Consider the following 20,511-nt stretch of genomic DNA (forward strand, 5'->3'; position numbering starts at 1 on the left):
ACCTATTTTCATATTATTTATATTTGCACTAGGGTGAACGTTTAGAGTCTACATCCCCAATCATAACCCCATTGACCCATGTAATCAAACAGTTGTTTTTCTTCTGCGTTTCTGCTCCCACGGTTCTTTCTCTGGATGTGTGGAGCATTCTTTCTCATAAGTTCCTGGTGATATTCTGACCAGTGAGCAAAGTGATTTCTTGAAATGCAAAGCTAATCATGTTATTTTCTTACTCAATAAATTCCTTGTTTTCCTTTTATCTGTAGGTAGGGTCAAAAACACTCTTCGTTTGAACCTAAAGCCCTTCATTCTATGGTGCCATTTGATTCTTCTGTTCTTATTAGGCGTTATTCTCCTTTATGAATAATATGACCCGGTAGAACTTGCCTCTCTTCTCCTCACAAGGATCCCTATCATCATGTCCATTTAACAGATGTGGAAATTGAGGCAGACAGAGATAAAATAACTTGCCTGAGGTCACACAACTGATAAGTTTCTGAGGCCAGATTTTAACTAAGACTCTCCTAACTTCAGGTCCAAAACTCTGTTCATTTGTTCCCATTTTACAGAAGAGGTCACTTTATTCAGAGGAGGTTAATTGATTCACCCATTTTCACATAGCTAGCAAATGACAGAGTTACGATTCAGATGCGAGACTTCCAGGCTGAATTCTAGCTGGGCACCATGCAGCCTCTTACATTGTAAGTATTTAATTAATACTAGCTGATTGACTACTTCCAGGCCCTTGCCACATTATAGAGGCAATAGATTAATCTGTGATGAATTAAAATAATCACATTTTTCAGTCTGGCCCAATTTTTTCTTCTTTCTTTAGTCACAGAGATAGGGTGGGGGGAGAAAACCAAGCAGATGGAGAGAGCATGGATCACCCAGATGTGAATCCCAGTTCTTTCTAGTACAGTCTGACTTCTGGAAGCCTGCTTCTCTCTGACGTGTATCTCAGAAAGGACCACCTAATGCTTCCTGTTGAAAATGGCATTGTTCTTGGAAGGTCCCAGTGCCATGAGGACATGGCTAGACACCTTCACTCTTTTAACCATTCTCTGAGCTTTGGCCCACACTTTTCCCAGCTTTCCCAGATGGTTTGGCTTCCTGTTTCAGGATAGAAACAGATGTTCTAGAGTTGAAGCCAGGGCGTGAAGATGGTTGCCATGGAGATTTATGGAGAAACTCAGGACTGACATGGGCATTATAAAGATTTAGACAGGTGATTATTCTGTGTTCAACATGGTCATCTGGATCAGAGAGAAATCTTACCCTGTCATAGTGTCTTCTGATGTATCCTGGTAGTCAGGAAAATATCCTTTATTTGAACTTTGGTCCAGAATATATTCTTTCCCCATCAGACACTTACTCTACTTGTCACCATCTGCTTCTTCCCTTAATAAACGAAAGGTTCACACATAAGGTCTTTCTCACAGAAATAATTTCACAGTCATGAAGACAAAGCAATGAATATTCTGTACCCCGAAATATTTTTGAGGAGAGAAGCTTCCCTTCTCTGTCTACCAAAGCTTAAATAACACTTAATCTGCTTGTGTTCGAACAGGAAGAAGGTAGGGAATAATTTTGTACAAAGAGAGATGTAACTTGGGTGGAGTAGCTGGGATTGTGTCTCAAGTAGTGGATATTTAGAGGGTGCTAATAGAACCTGTACTCTTTCAGTAGGTAGGATTAATTGAGTTTAGCACCTAGTTGGTATTAATAATTAGCTAAAAATCAGTAGCTCCAACAACTTCAAAGGTAGGTTCTTTTGATGCTCGCCCCATGGATAATTTTGTGGCACCTATTGCAGCACCAGAGTGGCTAGTTATGAGCAAGTCCAATAGAGAAGTTTACACAGCTCGTCTTTGTGTCTTGGTAGAGAATCCAGTGTTCACGTGCAATATGTAATGAACATTTATCAGTGTGCTAATAGTGTTTGAAATTCTATTAGGTGACATGATGGAAGGGCTCAAGATAGATGGAGTTGTTATATATTTGGTGCCTTAGACTTTGCCTGCTAAAGCCTTTATAGTCAGCTTAGTGGTCTATTAATGTGTCCATTATGAACCCAATTTCTTACCTCGGTCATTTTAAATCTCATCCGTCTATAACTTAGTATACGTTATTAGCCCAAATTCAAACATTTTATACCATCTATAATTCTTACCTGTTAAGCAGGTTTTGACTTATTGGTGCCACATTAAAACCTTAATAGGAGGAATCATTGGCTCTTGTAACAACTTGGAAAAAGAAGCTAAGGCTAAGGATGTTTCTTCCAGTCTTCTGCAGGGAGAAGAACAAATCTTCCTTATCCCATACTGCATCCTCTTCTCCTATGCTAATTGATATGACTAGTGCCTTTCCCCATATTGCACTAATTGGGTCTGAATGGAAGCCACAGAACCTGGAATAGCTCAAGAGAAACCCCTTCGGAGGCTCATGGAAGAAACATCCCCCTGAGATGAGCTGGCATCAGTGGATACAAAATGCTGTGCTTTGGAGTTATTCACTTCCCAAGGACCAGCCCAAGGCTGCGCTCAGGGGAGGAAATCAATTTGCATGCTTCTGAGCACTGCTCAGTCTAGGAACCATCTTAGGCTCTCCTTTCATTGTCAATAATTGCATGAAAATCCACCTCTCTTTATGCCTTTCTTCTTCTCTCTCTTCTGAGCAGCGTCCTGGGCTTCTCTACCGTACAGCATCCTCACTGTTCTCCAAGTCGAATGGACACTTATCCCCAGGACTCCTCAAGATGTAATCTTGTAGGCAAGAGTCAGAGCCCCCTACATGGGTCTGGATCAGAATGTTTGGGTTCCCTGGGCTCCTCCACCTGTTTATACTCCTTGTCTACCTGCATTGGCCCTTGTTCATCCTCTATGTCTCTGAGTGCTTCTCCCTTCTCTAATTGAGAGAAGCAAAGCCTTCTGGGGTGCAATAAAACTGCTTTAGGAAGGCAAGAAACAGATGGAAAATAAATGGGTTCAGGTGCTCTGGGGACAGGAATGCTGCTGAAGGCGGGCAACAGAGCATCTAAACAGCAAAAAGAATATTTGATTTTTTTTCTTTTAAATTTTGCATTGGAGTAAAAAAGGTTTCAGTGTGGGGCAGCAGAACTTCTCTGCATCTTGTTCACACGGCACCCAGACCAGGTTTTATGGAAAGGCATTGGTTCTATGGATTTCAATTGTGCCCCAGGCAGAGCCATAACTAGGGCAGGGGTAGAGGGACGATGTCCCAGGGCACTGGATTTAAAGGGTGTCACATTTAAAGAGAAAACTCAATTTCTTCAGCAGTAGGGAAACAATTGAGCTTGGCAATGAATTATCAAGATTTTTCATTAAAATAGCAAGCAACCAGATGACAGGCTAAATTTAACTCCTCCCCTACCCATCCTCCTAATGCCAATGTCCGAATGCCCTCCTCCCCTGGTTTAGGCAAGACTTTGCTTTTTTTGTTGTTTGACCTGATGGTTACAGCTGGACCAGGGCATAGAAATCCCTAGTTAAAGCTCTGGGTCCTGTGTGTTACTAAGCTGTGACCCACTAAGATCGACACTTATGTAAATGCCTTCAATTTGGTTTATGATAAGTAATGATGGCTGACTCGCAAAAGCATTTTACATAGATTATTCCACTGGATGCCCACATCAATCCTGCAAGGCAGCTACTAGAGGTATTATCATTCCTATTTTCCAGATGAGGAAACTGAGACTTAAGCTCGTGCGATCATTGGATGATGACTGTAAAGAATATGGAAGACGCTGATGAAGTAATGTAGATCAAAAGAAGCCAAACTCGGAGAGTAATCAATGTGGCTGCAATCATGTTTGGTGAAGACAGAATCTGAAGGGCAGCTAAATTCAGAATTATTGCAGGAAGCTATCTTGGTTCACAAGAACAGAGGACACAATGGAAACATTGCTCTTCTCAGTAGGGAGATAAAGGATCATGGGTATGAGATATCCCAAGCTCTGGCAAACATGCGATGGGTAGAGCTCTGGACTTGGGATCAGGGAGACTTGAGTTCAAATATGGCCTCAAACATTTAGTAGCTCTGTGAACCACTAAGGAAAGTAGCTTTATTTATTTTTTGCCTCAGTGTCCTCAACTGCAAAATATGGATAATAATAGCTCTTATCATCTAAGGTTGTTGTGAGGATCAAATGGTTAATATTTAAAAAACACTTAGTACAATTCCTGAGACATAGTAGATTCTTTATAAATATGTGTTTCTTTTCTTTATCAATTTTATTGTTTTTTCTTTATTAGAAGGGAGGATTCATGATGCACTTCCAGAGAAAGAACTGTAGTGAGAATGCAATTCACTTCAGTTTATTTGGGTTTTTATTTTGGGGGGTTGGGTTTTATATAAGTATTCCCTTACCAAAATGAACAATATGGAAATATGTTTGCATAGTAATACATATATAACCCAGATCAAATTGCTTACTTTCTCCAGGAAGGGAGAGAGAAGGAGGGGAGGGAGGCAAATTGGATCATATAACTTCAGAAAATTTACATGGAAAATTGTTATTAAATGTAATTGGTAAGGGGCAGCTGGGTAGCTCAATGGAGTGAGAGTCAGGCCTAGAGACGGGAGGTCCTAGGTTCAAATCTGCCCTCAGACACTTCCCAGCTGTATGACCCTGGGCAAGTCACTTGATCCCCATTGCCCACCCTTACCAATCTTCCACCTATGAGACAATACACAGAAGTTAAGGGTTTAAACAAAAAAATAAAAATAAAAATAAATGTAATTGGTAAAATAAAATATCTTTCCAAAAAAAAAATGAAGGGAGGATTCAATGGGGATTGAGGGACATATTGGAAAATGGGTATGATATAAAAAATAGGCAACCAAAAAGCAGAGATAAAAATATTTAGGAAAGAAAGTAAAACAGTTCAAGTGGCAATGAGCCAGGGATTTGGCTTCCAGTATAGGTACTCAGCCACTGCCCTGACTATAAAATACAACTTACACTGGAGATCTTTGCTTCTACTGCTATATTCCCATTAGCCAACGAGAGGGGAAACTAATTACCCTCCTGAGTCCATAATGACCAGTCCCTGGAGAGAGCACAATTCATCTGTGTCCCCTTACTTTAAAAAAAGAGGTTTTACTCTTCTCAAAAGATTTCAGAGACAATGGACTCAAGAAACTTAGTCACTCGGTGATGGTTTGTCCAAAAGGGAAAATGCATCTCATTCTCCTCCAGTTAAGTTACCTTCCCCTCATCTGTTGAAAGTCTTTGCATGCTGCATTTATAGGGAAATAAAATTGCCTACAAAATTCTAAGTTTACTTTCATCCAGCCTGCATCAAAGTTCCCCCTTGACTGCTTTGGTTTCTTTTCCTTTTCTTTTTTTCTTGAAAAAAAAATTAAGCTAGAACTTTTCAACCTTGTATGATCTCTTTATAATTCCCTTTAGAATGCATAATTGTGCTCGATCAATTTGTTAAAGGCTTTTGAAGTGTTAAAAAAGCTGCATTAAAATTATTTTCTTTCAGGTTTTATGTTAATGAACATAGGTGCTATTGAAAGCAAAGTCAGTGTGTCAAGGGAACTTTAGTGAAAGTTATTCATACATAAACTAAAAAAGGAAACATCTTTAGTGGTGGAAAATACATTTAATGAGTAAGTGCAGCACACAATTCCTCCTTTCAAAAATGTCAGTTCATATTGAGCCTCTATTCCAGATATCTTACAATTACTTTGTCAACAGAAGGTAGAGTAGTGATGGATGATGCATCGGTTCTTGAAACCAAACTTTCCGTGAGTTACTTAGGCTGAGACTAAGTGCTTTTACATTCCAGTCTTATTGATGATAGTGGTTTTATATTTATCACCCTGTCATTTCAGTTGACTGTATCAGCCTCTTCAGCGCAGGAATATGGACACTAATGGAGGTGTGTCCTTAGTGCTCCGAAGGGTCACCGATTCATTCCACTAACACGTTTATGGCACCGACTGCTCCGCGCCAAAGAAGTTCAGAGAGATGTTTCACCCATTTTAAGCAGGGATATGAAGCCAGAGGCTGGAAAGACCCTTGAAATTTTCTTCTTTTTGGTTCTTTTTTTGACCATGACCCACCCGCACTGTGCCAAACACAGGGCTTATGGCACCTGCTAATGTAGTGTTACAATTTTGCAGCCTTCTCTATAATAGGAAGAATTCTACCAGGACCTTGGAAAGTCCGGGACCTGATTGCAACACTTTATTTATAAGAAATTCTGTCAAGAATCAATAATAGGCTTGGGTCTCAAGTTTCTTCTTTAATAATACTTTGATATGATTTGTCACAAGCTAGCCCAGAGTATCTACCCGATTTTATTACTTAGCTTGCAACCTGGTGTCTTATCTTTGAGTCATGAGATCAGCCATGGGGAGACCTTTAAAAAGCTATATTCTTTACTGTTTGGTTATTACAGAAAGTCTATATTACTCAATAATACCTTTTATAAGGTGTGTTGTCACAGCTTCACACAGATGTTTAACCCCGATGTAGATACGCTCTATGCCTGGAGGCCATTTGGGTGACATGGACATCACTGGATTCATGATTGGATACCAGATGTATTAATAGCAGCAGGAGCAACCACAAAAACAAAAATGGAAGGGAAAAGGGACAAAACAATACAGATCCAACCATAAACACCCAGTGCCACAATAACAAAAGATAAAAATGTTCACTTATTTTCTCAGCCCTAGAGTCTCTGCCTAGATCTCATACTAAGTGTCCATTTTGACGGAGATTTTGTTTAGAGTCCAGAGTGTTATGTTTTTATTACCTGAAAGCTGTGGAAATTCGGGGAAATCAATTTAGATTCCTTTCTTCTGTGAGATCAACTTCTTAAGCTTTCCTGTATGTCTCAATAAACAAGATCCTGCTCCCTCTCTAGTATGCGGCATACAGCAGTCATTCTAAATATATATTACCTTGCTCGGCTGTGGAATTCATATTGTTACAGCTAATGCTTGTTGGTAAATGCTTGTATCGTTACATGTTGTATTTACAAAGCTATATATTGTCAGCCTAGGGTTTAGAACCTCCAATCTGTTTCTTCTCCTGAGGAAAATAACAGAAAAATGTACTAATACTCAGTCTGGGGAGGATAAAAAAATTAGACTTTTAACAGTAATCATTTTGGATTTTGAAATAATAAAAAATGAGAGAAAATCATTCCATAAAAATGTTATTATTTTTAAATAGCTCATCTGTCTCTAGTTGGTTCCAATTTTTTTTAATGTAGATGTGAAGAAACTGTTGGAATACAGGAGAATATTTTATCTGAAAAGTTTTTGTTGACATTGTTGGGAGGGGAATGAGGCTACGTCTATGGATGCTCCTAAAAATGGGTGATTTTTGTCATTGAACTTTGGGTTTCATGTCAGTGCTGATCCAGACCCAATCTAATACAGAGCAAATCTGATTTAACCTAGGGCAATGAAGCTGCTCTCGTCTATGTATACTCTTTTTCCCATTAGCCTGTATGTAGGTCCTGGCAAACGTGGATGACATTGGGGGGCATTAATTAGCACAGAGAATGCGGACTATCACACCAAAGCTTGCATGATCAGAATTTAACATAATTTGACCTTCCCACTAAAGCAGTCACAATCCCTAGGTCAAAGGGGCAGAGAGAAACCTTCTCATCTTCTTCTCAGACTCTAGTCCTCCAACGAGGCTAGGTTCCACCCAAAAATCCCCATGTGACTTTTTACTAACAAGAACTAGTTGCCAAGACTCTTCTTAACTGCCACACATCCCTTGGGTCTCAGTTCCTTTTTGTGTTCAACAGATATTATAAGGCAAGGGGAACTGACTTTGTTTCAAAGAACTTTGAGGGATGTGGGGATGTGCACAAGACCTATGATTTCATTGGAATAGAAGAATCCTAAGATGTGGAAATTCTCTATAAAATATAGATCAGTACCTATTTAAATAATGAAGGCTTGGAGAGTTTATAGGGTATGGTGACTACTCCCCTGGGTCATATATGTTAGCCCATGGAACCCGAGTCCAGGATTCTAGACCCTGAGACCGGTTCACTAAAATCTCTGCTTCATCCTCAGTTAGTCAATAAACATTTATTAATTATTGTGTCAGGCAATATGTTAAGTACTGGGGGTGCAAAAGAGGCAAAAAAAAACCACCTTATCCCTTAAGGAGTTTAAATTCTAATGCAGAAGATGGCATGCAAATAATTATTGATAGATAAAATATTTAAAGTGCAAATGGAAGGTAAAGTAATTGCAGAAGGAAGGCAGTAATACTGTGTATAGGATGGATAGGGAGGAATATGGGGGTGACAGTTCTCTGGTAGAAGGCAGTACCAGGAGGGGAGGTGAGAATAGAGGACATTCCAGGCATGAGAGACAACCAGCACAAAAGATGGAAGATCGAGTAAGTATATGGTCCAAGGAATATCAGGTGAGCCAGTGTGGCTAGATTCTGCCATGTCTACGAAGGGAGAAGGCAGCACTATTATTAGTTCTCTGTTTGCATATTCTAAAAGTGCAAAATGAACTGCAATTCACTGAATTAAAAATGGATGACCTAGAGTCAAAGGCCTGGGAAAGGTCCTGAAAAGTTTTCTAGCCTACTGCCCATCTCAGACAGGGTAGATGGAACAGGACAAAAATCTCTAGGTACTTTTCACTAGCTGAAAAAAAATAGACTAGACAAGAGCATATTCTACAGAAAATCAGAGAGATTTGAATTCAAGCCCTACCTTTAATAATTACTAGTTCTTTAGTCAAAGAAGAGCCAATTCAACCTCTTTTGAGTTTCTTCCTTTCTGTAGCTGTGGTATAGCAATCATAACTGCAGTGGCCACCTCAGGAGGTTGGGACATGAAAGTGAGATAATGTACTCTATACACCTTAATATTATATATAAAGGTCCATAATTATCATTAATGGACGGCTAGGTAGTAGATGGAGTGGGGCAAGATGAGGATGGATTAGACGGAGAGAAGTGTTCTCAATACATTGATGGGAAAGAGGAAGGATATTAGAGGGAAAGGGAGCTCAAAAGGCAGCTAAGTCCCCCAACCCAGTGTCAACCATGACTGGATGACAATCTTCAGATCAAAGGTATGCATACTTTGGAAACTGTTAGATATTTCCTCCATGATTTTTCCTCTAGTATAAGTGATCCGTGTCTTCTTCCACACCATGATGAACATGGAATTATGTAATGCATGATAAAACCAGTATCATATAATCTGTTGTCTTGGGAAGGAGGGAAGAATGGGAAGAAGGGAAGGAGAAAACACAGATGGCCAAATATCAGAAAATGAATATCAAAATTGTATCTATTGTAATCTGGAAAAAATATAAAAAATAAAATATACATTATATAAAAAAAGAAAGTGCTACGTGGCTGGGAATGGGTCCTGCTAACATGCCAAAGATATTTCTCTGAGTTTTTTTTTGCAGAGATAACTTCATAGCCATTGTCCCAGGGGAGCACCACATTAGTAAAAGGGAAAAGAAAGGAATATCATCTCACCTCTTCCAATTCTGAACAAAAACTTCTACCTGGAGGCAAATACTATAAAATCATAAATTTAATCCATCTCTCCTCTCCTTCCACTCTGTCTTTACCTAACTCTGCTGTCTATCAACACAGATGACTGAGAGCTGCCTACAGCTTTACTCCTTGGCAGGAGTAAGCCAGCTGTTTGTCACACTTCAGTTGCCATCAAATTTTGGCAGGTCAGTCAATAAGGAAGAATTGTCATTGAAGTCCTGGGGGTGACTTTAGTCTTCCCCGTATTGGGGAGGGGGGTGTGGAGTTTAGATAACAGAAAACCTAGCTTATAGAGAACAACAGAGGTTTCTTTCATTCTTTCCTGTAAGCTTTCTTTTAGTCAGCATCTTGGGGAGAAATGATATAGTGGAAGGAACTTTAGAGGAAATGAGTTAGAATCCTGCGTTTGCTAATTGTTAGCAATGTGACCTGGGTTAAGTCACATTATAGCCTTAGACCTCCATTATTTATAAAATGAGTAATCCACTCATTGGCTTTGATGATCCCCAAGTTAGCTGCCAGCTTTAAGTCCATGATCTCATCAGATCCCATTTGTCTGGAGCTTATGTGGTCATTGACAAAGGAGACTCTACTTATTGTGCCCTTCAGTGTGAGCTCAAGGACTCTCTCCTGGGGGTTCTCCTGCTGACTATCCATACAAAATGACCAGATATCTCTGGCTACTGGCTATGCCAGGTTTCCTTTCTCAATGTACCATCCAGTATTGTTCTTTCTCTATATTTAGGGAGGCAAGCAATCCTCTCTTTGTGTTTACCCATTACAGGAAGAAATACTTGTTCTCTTAGGACCATATGCCAGTTCTTTCATTTATTTCAGAAGGGATAAATACATTTTGTGTAGATGTGTGTGTGTATGTGTGTATGTGTATGTTTTGGAGGGGGCACAATATATCTGGAAAAGATTGATCAATTTTTAGGAATCTGCCAAGAGCTGCTGGATCTTCAAGGAGGAAGAAAAGGAAGCCCATCCAAGAGGCTCGTGGATTATGATTGATTATGACATGGCTAGACTTCAAGTCCTAGGATTAGAGATCAGAAACCATCTAGCCCAAATCCTTTATTTTACAGATGAGGAAATTGAAGCTCCAGAAGTCTAACTCACTTTCCAAATGTTATATACATATGTGTCAGAGGCAGGATTTAAGAGCAGTTACTCTGCATCATTGTTATTTCCACTGAACTACAACTTCCAATACTTTCACACTGACCGGAGGTGTGACCCTGGGCAAGACAATCTTGGCCCCAGTTTCCCAATCCACAAAATGGGTATAATAATAGCACTTACTTACAGTGATATTGTTAGGATGAATAGGGGAAAATTTTGAAAATCTTAAACAATATGTCCAAGTTATCTCTGTTATTGCTGTTGTGATGGGTAATTGTGATTGATTATAAAATAACTTTGCTTTGGGCCAAGATTTAAAAACAAAAAAATGGAATGTAACTTTTTGAATCTATAACTGAAAGGGATTTCCACGGCCCTTAGTCCTGCTTTCTTAAACTTTTAAATATGTGATCTGGACTTCATTTTAAAATTTGGTAAAACCTTTGGACCTCCTCTCAGAATGGTGCTTTGGAAAGAATAAAATACATAAGACTATAAAGAAAAGCAATTCTATTGAAACATAATTATCCAAATGCATATATTTTAAAGTTCAAAGATAGTAGGTCAAGAATTCCTGATTTAGGGGGGCAGCTGGGTAGTAGGATTGAGAACCAGGCCTAGAGACGGGAGGTCCTAGGTTCATATCCGGCCTCAGACACTTCCCAGCTGTGTGACCCTTTGCAAGTCACTTGACCCCCATTGCCCACCCTTACCACTCTTCTACCTATAAGCCAATACACAGAAGTTAAGGGTTAAAAAAAAAAAAGAATTCCTGATTTAGGAACAGGTGAATGGCTCAGTAGATAGAGCAGTGATTCCCAAAGTGGGTGCCACTGCCCCCTGGTGGGTGCTGCAGTGATCCAGGGCATCAGTGATGGCCACAGATACATTTATCTTTCCTATTAATTGCTATTAAAATTTAAAAAAAATAATTGTTATAAAAGTAAAAAAAAATAATTGCTATTAAAATTAAAAAAAAATTTCCAGGGGGTGTTAAGCAATATTTTTTCTGGAAAGGGGGTAGGCCAAAAAAGTTTGGGAACCACTGAGATAGAGAGTCAGGCCTGGAGATACAAGACAATTGGGAAATTTTGAAGATGAGAGATTGAGAGATGGGACAAATTGGTTCCAATCTAACCTCAGACAATTCTTGGCTGTATGACCCTGGGCAAATCACTTAATTCTGTTTGCCTCTGTTTCCTCATCTGTAAAATGGGGATAGTAATATTACTTACCTCCTACAGTTATTGTGAAGATAAAAGGACATATTTATAAATCACTTTATATCAATTTAAATAATTATTTAATTTATCAATTTATAATAGAATATAATTAGTTTAATTAATATATTTAATTAATAAAGCAAAAACAAAAATAAATTATTGATGATGATGATGATGATAGGAAAGTCCCGGTATCAGAACTCTCTGCCAACATAAACCAAACATCACCAACCCTTCTCTAAGTTAACAAATCTTAGAAAGTCCATCGAAGCACAGATGGGCTAAATCACTCGCCCAGACTCCTACAGCTAAAGAGTCGGAGGGGTAGATTTTGAACCTTTTTTTCCCCCCGTGGGCTTTAAACCTACCCTTTACCAATCTCTGGTTTTTTAGAAGACACAGTCCTAAAAAAAAAAGCGTGCTCTTAGCTGCTGAATGTACCCTACATAATTGTTTTAAATCGAGTCCTATTGTTTGTGCCCAATTAGTACTCTATTGTCTATTTATTATGGAACAACTGTTCCTGTAAAGAGAGGCGAGTTAAAAGGCCGCCGAAGAATGATGCGTACACATTTCTGTGCAAAGAGCTTCCAGGAGTCTCTGGTTGAGCTGGAAAATCTGTTCCGAAGCGTTCCCATTAGAGCTGATGGGATGCTTAGGAGGGGAATGTCGTTTGTACCTCTGCGATGCAACGCCAGGATATTGGCTTGGCACGAAGAGCCATTTGCTGACTCTGAAATGATAGAATAGATCCTCGCAGCAAATGACACTTTGGAAAGATGAAAACTGAAGTACTCCATGCATTTGAAAAGATTCCTTTGTTCAATATGTCATCTGTTCCCAGGATTGAGTTGTTGGCATTAGATGAAGCAGACAAGCTTATCGGCAAAGTGAAACATGTGGACTTTTATGTACTGGCTACTGATGAATTGGCTGACATCACCAATGCTGCCCAATGCTCATCTTTTTTTTTAACTTTTTTTTAAAATCCCAGACCCTGAGTTTTAGGAATCCAGGCCCCACTTTCCAGGGGATCCAGGAAAAATCAACAAAATGGCAATAACTAACAAATAAACAAAACGAGCAAAACAAAATGCAAGATTGGTCTAATTTCGGAGGCAAAACATTTTCAGGATGACTGTTTATACAGCCATTTGGGGTTCAAACAGATGGGACTTGCCACAAGGCTCATTCTAGGCCCAATTTCTGAAAAGGATGCTACTTCCTCAATTTTACTTGTTAGAGAATATAACACAAAAGTAGCCAAGAAAGTTTCATCAGTGGAAGGAGATTCTCCATACTGATGAAATCACAAGTCCAGACTTTTGGGGAAAAAAACCATTAAATCCCTTATTGTCTGGGTGGAAAGGTATTTCCCTACTTAAAAAAAAGCCTATTCAAGTCCCACCATGACTCCTGGGTAACCTCACTCTTCTGTCTTGTGATGACTAGAATGCATTATCATGTTTGATTAACATTATAGAGTTCTTTGGTTTATGGAAGAAAAGATATTGAAAAATATTTGGGGAAATGAAAAATTGCTGAAACATTGCACAAATGATCTGTGATTTCTTTAGTAGAGGGAATTCCTTCCACTAAACATATCTCAACCCATCTATTATAATAGAGAAGCCCTAGGGCCATGTTGGCAAACCTATGGCACGATTGCCAGAGGGGGCTGCTCTCTCCCCATCTCCACCAAGTCTGAGGATGTTTCTCACACCACCTGCCCCTCTGCCTAGTAGCCCAATGGGAGCCCAATTCCACCCTCCCCTGTCTGGGGGAATAGGGCAACTCATATGTACTGTGAGGGTGCAGATTGGGCACTTGTTCTCTAAAAGGTTCACCATCTCTTCATAGGGAGTTGTATGAAGCACAAACAAAGCTATTTAATCATTCAAAAAGTCTATGTGTGAGATTCTACATTAATTAAATAAAAATTTTCAAATAAAAGAAATAGCCTATGTGTGGGCAGCTAGGTGGCTTGGTTGATAGTCAGGCTTGAAGACAGGAGGTCCTGGGTTCAAATTTGGCCCCAGATACTTCCTCACTCTGTAACCCTGGGCAAGTCACTTAACCCCAGTTGCCTAAACCTCACAGCACTTCTGCCTTGGAGCAGATACTAGATACTTTAGTACCTTAAATATAGATATTTAAGTGTAGATTCTAAGACAGGAGATGAGAGCTTAAAAAAAGTCTATTATGTGACTGTTGGAGAAGGGGATTCAGAGACAAGATAAGGAGTCCCTGTCCTCTAGGAGATGACATTCTAGTGGACCTTTCATACCTAGAAAGCACTTTTAAAAGTCATTTCCTACAGTCCTTTCATTTTAAATTTAATGAAACTAAAGTCAGAGTAGATAAATGAAATTGCCTAAAATCCCAATATAGCAATCATCTAATTCCTATCAAGTCCTTTTTCCTTTAGTCACACTGTCCAATTATATAGCCAACATCCAAAGAGAAGAGAGCAGAGCAGAAGAGGGAGGAGGGAGTGAGACAGACAGACAGACAGAGATAATCAGAGACAGGTGGAGACAAAGACAGAGACAAAGAAAGTCAAGATCAATAGAAGACATTTGAGGAGGAGGAAGAAAATAAAGACTGTTTTGGCCTCTAAGCAAATCAAGATTTTAAAGGTCCCTAAAGGTATGTAGGGAAGGGTCAAAAAGAGTTGAGGTTGGAACTAGAACTCATTGGGGATATTGCCAATCTAAGCAAACAAGCTTTAAAGATTTTTTTTTTCTGGTCAAGAATCTCTTGAAAATGGTAGAGGGTCCGTTCTTTGCTGTTGTTGGTGAACAGATGAATGGAACTATTTGAATGGACAATGTTCTTCAAGGCTGCTGCTTCCAGAGCAGTGGATAGAAGTTGGATTTATATGATGATCTGAGTTCAAATCCAACCTCAGACACTTGCTAGCTATGTGGCACTGGACACAAGTCCCTTAATGTCTGTTTATTCAGTTTCCTCAGCTATCAAATACTAACAATAATAGCATCTACCTTGCCTGTTGTTGTGACAATCAAATGAGATAATATTTGTAAAAGACCCTTATCATAATGATGACAAATTTAAATATTTACTCAACACGGATTTCCTTTCCACTGATATAATTATTCTTGGGGTGGGGATCTTGAAGGAATGGGCTATGGCAAGAGGCCAAAGCTGGTGGCCCTGGAGAACATTTACCCTATTGGAGAAGTAAAGAGCTTGCAGACAATACCAGCATTCAAGCAACAAGAGGAAGAAAACCCATCATTTTGCCTCTCTTAGATTATTCTGGGAAGCAAGGGCAGTAGCTTTGTAACAGCTCCTTAAAAACCAGACTAGGAAGTTGTCAAAAGCGTTCCCAGCTGCAGTTGTTGAATTGCTAAATCTGGCTGGGCCTGGGTCTATTTAGCTAAGTCAAAAGGCACCCAAAGATTGGGTCTCCCCCAATACTGCCATATGTTTCCCAGACTCAAAGTAGAACAAGACTTCAGATGTCATCTAGTCCAATCCAAACCTGACCAGGAACCCTCTTTATAGTATATCCAACCCATGATCATATAGCTTCTGCTCGAGTCCTTCCAGGAAGGAGATCTCCAATAACCATATGTTTAGTTTTATTTTTTTTTCCCTAGTTTTCCCTAGCATGAGACATCGTTTGATGAAATGAATCTGCTGAAACTGAGCTTCATGTAGTAGACTTTAATCATTCTCTACTGCTTCTAGGCTAAAATAAAAATCCCTTAATCTCTCACCCTCTACAAAAGAGTCCCACTTTACCATTCCAGACTAATTCATATTATTACTTATTGATACTCTAGAGTCTAGCCAAACTGGCCCTCTAGTGGCTTCCCAAATTGGACCTATTCTAGGATGAGACATAGAGAGCTGGAATGGATTTTCATTCTGATCCTTTCACTTTACAGATGAATAAACCGAGATCCCAAGAGGATAAATGTCACAACCAGAGTTAAACTGTTAGCAAGTGACTATTAGGATTTGAATTCAGTTCCTCTGACAAGGAGCATCTAGGGGGAGCAGTAGATAAGGACCAGGTCTGGTGTCAGGAAGACAAATCTTCCTGAGTTCAAATCTGGTCTCAGATACTTACTAGTTGTATGACTCTTGGGCAAGTCATTTAATCCTGTTGACTTCAGTTTCCTCATCTGTAAAATGAGCTGGAGAAGAAATGGCAAACCACTCCAGTATCTTTGTCAAGAAAACTCCTAAGTTTATGGGAATATGATTTGGGATGTAGATGCTAAAAGACCACCACAGTGCTATCAATAAAATGGAAATAGGTCTTGATCAATGATACATGTAAAACCCAGTGAGTGGAATTGCACGTTGGCTATGGGCTGGGAAGTGGGAAAGAACATGAATTGTATAACCATGGAAAAATATTGTAAAGAAGAAAAAACCTAATAAAAAGAAAAAAAGAAAACCCGTAAAATGGAATCACAAAGAGTCAGACGTGGTTGAAAATGACTGAGCAACAACAGCAACCTTTGACACCAGATGTGGTGTCCCCATCTCCTGCTCTGTGATTTACATAAAGGTCATGCTTCAATGCACTCTCATCTCATTTAAAGCTCATTGAAATCATCCTTCCAGACTCATCTCGGAAGCCATCTTCTCTGCAAATCTCCTTTGATTTTCCCACCTGAAGGTGCTCATCTCATACTTCAAAGTTCATAGAACAACAGACCCGTATTTCCTTTGCTCCCTATCCCATTCAATTCATCCCATTCAACAAATACTTATCATGCACCTACTCTGTGCTAGACATTATAGGTGCTAGATGCTGGGGATACAGACAAAAATAAAAATGCCACCTATACATATGTAAAAGGGTAAAGGCAAACTACTTACAAAACAAATAATTTCAGGGTGAGTAGAACTAACAATTGGGGAGGAGGAGGATCACGAAAAGTCTCATGTAGAAGATACAACTTGAACTAAGCTTTGAATAGAACCAAGAATAATAAGAATAATGTTTTGCCTTCTGCCATATTCATCTGTGTAACTTCCATATCTTCTTAATGGAATATAAATTTCTACAGAGTGGAGCCAGTTCTTTTTTGAAAAAAAAATCTTTGAATCCTCATCAACTAACTTCATAAGTCTTTGTTTCTATTCAATTAACTCTGGAAGGAAAGGACTCACACATTGGTCACTTTTGTAGGCATCTGCACTCCTAATGCATAGGTATTGTCCATGTTCCTCCCAAAGGTGCTATTTCTGCTGCTATGTTCCCTAAGATTCTTAGTTCATGGGTAGGAAAGAGTCATGGGGCATCATTTTTTCTTCCTTTTTTGAGTACAGAGATGCCTAAGAACAATTCATTTTATCAGTGGGCACAGGGTGCCTTCAGGACTAAAATCCTAGGTAGTGTAGCTTAGATGATAATCGTGTCCCCCACCCTCATGCTATCTCTATAAGAATTCTTCATTTCTTTCAGCTGATTCTTATCTAGTCCTTCTCTAGCCTCTGTATATTTTCCATCTTATCAGCATCCCTTCAACTTACATCCATTGCTCCCATTTCTGCCAAATATAACCAAAAAGAATTATTGTAAATTCTCTTTCCCATGACAGCCATCCAAACATTTGAAATACTCGAAGACAGATATGGCATCCTCACTTAGCCTTCTTTTCTCCAGTGTGAATATTCTAGTTCCTATAACACATTCTTCTCTGGTTCTTCCCCAGCCTCTCAATGTTGTTTATCTTATCACTGTCCATGCTCAACTGTGGTACCTAGAACTCACCATAATATTCTAGACATATTATGATTAGGGCAGAGAACAATGAGATGATCACCTCCTTATTTCTGGAAGCCAGGCTTCTTTTCAGCAGTCCAAAAGCTTTTGAGGCCATTCTGTCTGACTCATGTTGAGGTTGTGGTCCACTAAAACTGCCAGATCTTTTCTAGACAAACTTCTGCATGGCCACGTGTCCTCATTGCTATGACTTTGGTGCCACATTGGACCCAAAGCAAATTCCAACAGAGCGGATCCATCTCTGGTGCAACGTGAAGTCAGAGCCTGAGATAATGATATTCTATCTTATTTTTTAGGACTCATACCCCAATTTTAACTTAAAGGGCTCCCTAAAGAAATATGTGATGACCTTCTCTGCCTCTGCCCTTACAAAGGGGATGGAATCACTTTATATTACTTCTTGGTGTGCTCTGAGGTTGGGGGGAAAAAAGAGAACGCCTTACCTGATTGGATTTCCTGAAAAATCAGGATCTCTTCCTACCTGTGGTGCCTTCCTTCTTGGGAAGGAACACAGCTCCGACATGTTGCGTAACTTGCTGTTTCAACAAACACCTGGAAAAAACGGGCTGTGCGTCTCCCCGGCACTGACTCAGATGAGACCAGACATTAAGAGATTGGTAGTGACAAGTGCTGTCACTTCTCTGTGTGACAGCAGTGAAGTGGCATGCTGTAGATTACATCGGATACCACGTTTACAAGATAAAAAATGAAAAGGCAAGCGAATAAGAACATTTCAAAATGTGATCTGTAAAAATAAGGGCAAATTACTCACAAAGGGGTCTCCCTCTCAGGCTGCAGAAGGACCTGAGAATGCTGACTTGAGCAGAGGGACTCTAATTAAGCCTCATCTTCATCGTCTGGATCGTAACCCCAATTCCTGAGCTGAGGTCCTTAATCTGGTGTCTCATACACAGGTCCCAAGTGCACCCTGAACTGGATTAATATCTAATTGGGAAAGAGTCAACAGAATAAAGAAAAATACAAGAAAGCCTGGAAAATATGAATATGTGGTTTCTTAAATCAGTATAGAGACCGCAGCATCCTCATTTAGTTGCCTTGTTTGACACCTCTGCTCTTCACTGCTCCTCATGAAGTCATTGTTCTCCAAATCAGTAACCATTTTCTTTCACCATGTTCTTCCTAGAAGAAACGAAGTTAATGGTCAGGTATTCAGAGATAGATAACACACACTGTATAATTAAATAATACTTAAGAAGAAGTTTAATTGAAGCATAATTTAATGAGATTTGTACCCAGCTCTTTAAAAGTATAAGGTCCATTCCCATGTATATTGAATTACATAGCCACATTGATTCAACTCATTGTGAATTTTGAGAAACTTTGACTGCTTGAAGATGCCCATGTTGTTGTTTTTTTATTAATGGCAGAGAAATACAGAGTAGGTAAAATATTGCTAATAAAAATAAATATGAAAGGTTGTAAATTTCCAACCACCCATGTCACTTAGTTCATATAGAGATTTCTAGGTGTGTGACATTTATTTCTTGGATAATTTGTTAACCTTTTTTGGGGGGAGGGAATCAATAAACTTTTATTAAGCACCTACTATTTACTAGTTGTAGTGGTAGGAGACCTTTTTTTGGGGAGGGAATGAATAAACTTTTATTAAGCACCTACTATTTACTAGTTGTAGTGACAAAGAGTAGGAGACACAAAGAGAAACATTAAACAGCAAAATAATCTCTGTCCTCACGGAGCTTATATTCTAAAGGAAGAGACAACATGAGTATAAATTTAAGTATATATGAAATGTATTTCAATATACAAAGAACAAGAAAGAGAATTCCAAAAGAAAATGTGAATTTTTATAACGTGTAGCTTTTTAAGAAAAATATGTGTATAGTAAAGATACATATATATCGTACACATTACAATTGAATAATAGAGTAATAAAATTACTGTAGTCTCTTCTGAATTTCTTTTTATTTCCTTAATAGTGGAGACATAATGTATAATGTCTGACCTTTTTACAAAAGACCCATAAACACACACATGATTTGTTCTCTCTGAGATTACAAAGATACTCCAGCGTTGAAAGCATAAGGTCATCTACTACATCCTGGGCTGCCACCGGTCATCCTGACTTTTATTTGGCCACTGGGCTTCAATGACCCTGGAAGAGAAAGTGCAAGCAATGACTTTATCTCAGTCTGCCTCCATTAAATCCAAGTTAAGATACCACCCACTGATGTCACTGGTTCTCTTTGAAAACGAAGAACAAACAAACGACAATAAGGTTCAGATGACATAGTAGAAGAAAGATACTGTAGAAGGTATAATGTGTTCCAGAATTTAATTGACTGAAAGTATTTTCCTGGTTCTTCTTAAAGACACTGCAATTCCATGGAAAGAGCACTGATTTGGTGTCAAAGGACCTGAGTTCGAAATCCTAGTCCTGCCTTAACTGCTAGGGTCACCTTGTGTAAACCACTTTCTCTGGACCACCAGCTGTAAAATGAGAGGCAACATTAGTTCAGATGCTTCCAAGGGTCTCTTTTAGCTCTAAATTTCTGAATTCACCTCGCTCTTCCTCTCCGTAGTATGGACATCTTAGACCATGAAATATGAAGTTCTAATATTATATTCAAGCCACGGTTGAGTGTCATAAGAAAAATGAACAAATCATATTTCAAAATTCTTAAAAATGGACCATTTGTAAGGAATTAGTGAACCTGGAGTTAGAATCCCTAAGTTGGAGATTTGCCTATCCTAACAGATATACTGGCTGCTCCAAGTCTTGGAGCAATTTTAAGCTATTAAAGCTTAAATGTTTATTGTTTGGTCTAAACAATTAAACTCTTAAACTACACTGATCCTTTTGGGACACT

This window comes from Gracilinanus agilis, chromosome 4 (assembly GCF_016433145.1).
Source record: "Gracilinanus agilis isolate LMUSP501 chromosome 4, AgileGrace, whole genome shotgun sequence".
NCBI lineage: Eukaryota > Metazoa > Chordata > Mammalia > Didelphimorphia > Didelphidae > Gracilinanus > Gracilinanus agilis.